General features: G+C 46.4%; 1 long non-coding RNA gene across 1 annotated transcript; it reads left to right on the top strand.

Annotated features, from left to right (window-relative positions):
• The first annotated feature begins 204 nt into the window (after nt 1-204).
• On the top strand, nt 205-4,326 carry LOC140429976 (uncharacterized). The gene is made up of 3 exons (XR_011949248.1): nt 205-314; nt 3,204-3,391; nt 4,182-4,326. It is a non-coding gene; the product is annotated as an uncharacterized lncRNA (long non-coding RNA).
• The last annotated feature ends 496 nt before the right edge of the window (nt 4,327-4,822 follow it).

Here is a 4,822-nt window from a genome sequence, read left to right as displayed (position 1 = left end):
TCTGGAGTCACATGTAGGCCAGACCAGGTAAGGATGGCAGATTTCCTTCCCTAAAGATCATTTGTTTTGCCCTTTGTGAGTATGTGTGTGTGTTTAAAGAGGAATGTATTATACTTTCTATGTTGACCAGTTTTCTTAACTTACTTTTTGAAAAGAAGTTTCATTTCTTATTAAATCAAGCATTCTGATTCATTGAAAGAAGTCTGGTTAAAGTGTAGAAGGAACAGAGTTGTTGTCATGGGTAACTTCAACTTCTCTAATATTGACTGGAACCTCCTCAGTGCAAATGGTTTGGATGGAGCAGATTTTGTCAGGTGCGTACAGGAAAGATTCCTGACTCAATATGTAGATGGGCTGACTAGGGGGGAGGCCATATTGGACTTGGTGCTCGGCAATGAACCAGGCCAGGTGTCAGATGTCTCGGTGGGAGAGCATTTCGGTGACAGTGACCACAACTTTTTGACCTTTACCGTAGTCATGGAGAGGGATAGGAACAGACAGTATGGGAAGGTATTTAATTGGGGGAGGGGAAATTATACTGCTATTAGAGCTGAGGAGCATAAAGTGGGAACAATTCTTCTTGGGGAAATGCACAACAGTAATGTGGGGGTTGTTTAAGGAGCACTTGCTGCGAGTGCTGAATAGTTTTGTCCCACTGAGAGGAGGAAGGAATGGTAAGGTGAAAGAGCCTTGGATGACAAGAGAAGTGGAGCTTCTAGTCAAGAGGAAGAAGGAAGCTTATGTAAGGTTGAGGAAGCAAGGATCTGACTTGACTCTAGAGGGTTACAAGATAGCCAGGAAGGAACTCAAAAATGGACTGAGGAGAGCTAGAAGGGGGCATGAAAAAGCCCTAGTGGGAAGGATTAGGGAAAACCCCAAGGTGTTCTACACTTATGTGAGAAATAAGAGGATGATCAGAGTGAGAGTAGGGCTGATCAGGGATAGTGAAAGAATTTGTGCCTGGAGTCTGAAGAGATGGGGGAGGCCCTAAATGAATACTTTGCTTCAGTATTCACTAGAGAGAGGGACCTTGTTGCTCATGAGAACAGTGTGAACCAGGTTAATAGACTTGATCAGGTTGATCTTGGAGTATAGTGTTCAATTCTGGTCGCCACACTACCAGAAGGATGTGGAGGCTTTAGAGAGGGTGCAGAAGAGATTTACCAGAATGTTGCCTGGTATGGAGGGCATTAGCTATGAGGAGCGGTTGAATAAACTCGGTTTGTTCTCATTGGAACGAAGGAGGTTGAGGGGAGACCTGATAGAGGTCTACAAAATTATGAGGGGCATAGACAGAGTGGATAGTCAGAGGCTTTTCCCCAGGGTAGAGGGGTCAATTACTAGGGGGCATAGGTTTAAGGTGAGAGGGACAAGGTTTAGAGTAGATGTACGAGGCAAGTTTTTTACGCAGAGGGTAGTGGGTGCCTGGAACTCGCTACCGGAGGAGGTGGTGGAAGCAGGGACGATAGTGACATTTAAGGGGCATCTTGACAAATACATGAATAGGATGGGAATAGGGGGATACGGGCCCAGGAAGTGTAGACGATTGTAGTTTAGTCGGGCAGTATGGTCGGCACGGGCTTGGAGGGCCGAAGGGCTTGTTCCTGTGCTGTACATTTCTTTGTTCTTTGTTGTTGTTCTTTGTTGATATTAAGAAGGAGGATGTGCTGGGAATTTTGAAAAGCACCAGGATAGATAAGTCCCCTGGGCCTGATGGGATATCCCGAAGGTTGCTACGGGAAGCGAGGTAGAAGATTGCTGTGCCGTTGGCGATGATCTTTGTGTACTCACTCTCCACTGGAGGAGTACCGGATGATTGGAGGGAGGCGAATGTTGTTCCCCTGTTCAAGAAAGGGAATAGAGAAATCCCTGGGAATTACAGACCAGTCAGTCTTACGTCTGTGGTGAGCAAAATATTGGAAAGGATTCTGAGATAGGATTTATGATTATTTAGAAAAACATAGTTTGATTAAAGATAGTCAGCATGGCTTTGTGAGGGGCAGGTCATGCCTCACAAGCCTCATTGAATTCTTTGAGGATGTGACGAGACACATTGATGAAGGCCGGGCAGTGGATGTGGTGTATATGGATTTCAGTAAGGCATTTGATAAGGTTCCCCATCGTAGGCTCATTCAGAAAGTTATGGGGCATGAGATACAGGGAAATTTGGCTGTCTGGATACAGAATTGGCTGGCCGAAAGAAGACAGCGAGTGGTAGTGGATGGAAAATATTCCGCCTGGAGGTCGGTGACCAGTGGTGTCCCACAAGGATCTGTTCTGGGACCTCTGCTCTTTGTGGTTTTTAGAAATGACTTGGCTAAGGAAGTGGAAGGGTGGGTTAGTAAGTTTGCCGATGACACGAAGGTTGGGGGAGTTGTAGATAGTGTTGAGAGTTGTTGCACGTTACAACAGGACATTGACAGGATGCAGAGCTGGGCTGAGAAGTGGCAGTTGGAGTCAAACTTGATAAATGTGAAGTGATTCATTTTGGAAGGTGGAATTTGAATGCTGAATACAGAGTTAAAGGCAGGATTCTTGGAAGTGTGCAGGAACAGAGGGATCTTGGGGTCCACGTACATAGATCCCTCAAAGTTACCACCCAAGTTGATAGGGTTGTTCAGAAGGCGTATGGTGTGTTGGCTTTCCTTAACAGGGGGATTGAGTTTAAGAGCCGTGAGGCTTTGCTGCAGCTTTATAAAACCCTAGTTAGACCACGCTTGGAATACTGTGTCCAGTTCTAGTCGCCTCATTATAGAAAGGATGTGGATGCTTTGGAGAGTGTACAGAGGAGATTTACCAGGATGCTGCCTAGACTGGAGGGCATGTCTTATGAAGAAAGGTTGATGGTGGAGTCAGAGTCATTAGGGACATTTAAACAACTCTTAGACAGGCACATGGACAGCAGTAAATTGAAGGGGTGTAGGCTTGGTTGATCTTAGATTAGGATAAATGGTTGGCACATCATTGTGGGCTGAAGGGCATGTACTGTGCTGTACTGTTCTATGTTCTATGTTAAAGTGTCTCTTACTCTGGGTGTAAAAATAGCTAAAGTAAACAACTGGCCATTTTGGTGAGTGAATTAAACTTATGGTGCAACCTGTGGAGTAGTGGAGGAGGAGAAACGGCGCATCTCGCCCACCCTGTCTGTAACAATTGTAAAACCCACGCTGGGTCATCCAGTGGCCTTTCTTTTTACTTTCCAGTCTGATCTCACCCATATTTCCAGTCGATTGATTCAGTGTTTGGGAAGATATCACTGTTCCTTCAGCATCATTGGATCGAAATCCTGGAATTCCTTACATCACAACAGAACCGTGAATCTAATCTGATCACAAGGACTGCAGCGGTTTAACAAGGCACCTTCCCATCACCTACCCACGTGAAATTTGGGGTGAGCAATAACGGCTGGCCTTGCCACAATGCCAACATTCCAACATCACAGTGGCACAGTGGTTAGCACTGCTGCCTCACAGCGCCAGGGACACGGGTTCAATTCCACCCTTGGGTGACTGCCAGCGTGGAGTTAGTACATTCTCCCCGTGTCTGCGTGGGTTTACTCCAGGTGCCCCGCTTTCCCCCCACAATCCAAATCTGTGCAGGGCAGTTGGATTGGCCAAGCTAAATTGCTCCTTAGTGTCCAAAGATTAAGTGGTGTTAAGGCGATAGGGCGGGAGGTTGGGGCCAGGTCGGGGGCTCTTTCGGAGGGTCAGTGCAGGCTCGATGGGACAAATTACCTCCTTCTACACTGTAGGAATTCTATGATTCTGTGAATAAAAAGTGTCCCAGGTTTCCCCCAGGCACTTAGGAGAAGGGCAGCTGGACAAATGCCCTCAACAATTGTCTTCTTTTTAAGATTTCAACCGGAGAGCAGCACGGTGGCGCAGTGGTTAGCCCTGCTGCCTCACAGTGTCGAGGTCTCAGGTTCGATCCCGGCTCTGGGTCACTGTGGAGTTTGCACATTCTCCCCATGTTTGTGTGGGTTTTGCCCCCACAACCCAAAGATGTGCAGGGTAGGTGGATTGGCCACGCTAAATTGCGCCTCATTTGGAAAAAATGAATTGGGTACCCTAATTTTTTTTTTTTTTTAATTTCAACTGGGAGTTCTGAGTGTAATTTTTTCCTGTGGTTTGCTTCGTGATGACCAGAGCTTGAAATCATTTTCCATTGTATTTCCACCACAGAAGCAATTTGCCCATGCGTAAGGTTTTATAATCCACTGATGTACCATGTCATTGTAAAAGACAAGATTCAGAAAAGTTTGGATGGAGGAGTTCAAAATCCTGAGGGATCTGGGCAGAGGAGATCGAGTTCCTGTTGGCAAAAGGATCAAAAACCAAAGGAACCGTACTGAGGTGATTGACAAAATAAGCAACGGAAACCAGGAAAAGCTTTTTTTTTGACATAGCGAATCGTTTGGATCTGGAATTCACGGCCTGAGAGTGCGGTGGGCTAAATCCAGACTTCAAGAGAGAACTGAACAATTATCAATAAAACAATATTTGCAGTGCTGTGGAGAAAGGATGTGTTGCTCTTGCAGAGAACCACCAGAGATAATTGCGGGCTGAATGACATCCTTCTGTGCATTAAGCATTCGATGTTTCTAATTCATATTTGAGGATCCTGAGGGCGGCGCAATAGCGCAGTGGTTAGCATTGCTGCCTCATGGCGCTGAAGACCCGGGTTCGATCTCGACCCCAGATCACTGTCCGTGTGGAGTTTGCACGTTCTCCCCGTATCTGCGTGGGTCTCACCCCCACAACCCAAAGACGTGCAGGGTAGGTGGATTGGCCACGCTGAATTGCCTCTTAATTGGGAAAAAAAA

The sequence above is a fragment of the Scyliorhinus torazame genome, chromosome 9, assembly GCF_047496885.1.
Source record: "Scyliorhinus torazame isolate Kashiwa2021f chromosome 9, sScyTor2.1, whole genome shotgun sequence".
Taxonomy (NCBI): domain Eukaryota; kingdom Metazoa; phylum Chordata; class Chondrichthyes; order Carcharhiniformes; family Scyliorhinidae; genus Scyliorhinus; species Scyliorhinus torazame.
Note: the sequence above shows the minus strand (reverse complement) of the source record. Positions and strands in the feature narration are given on the sequence as shown.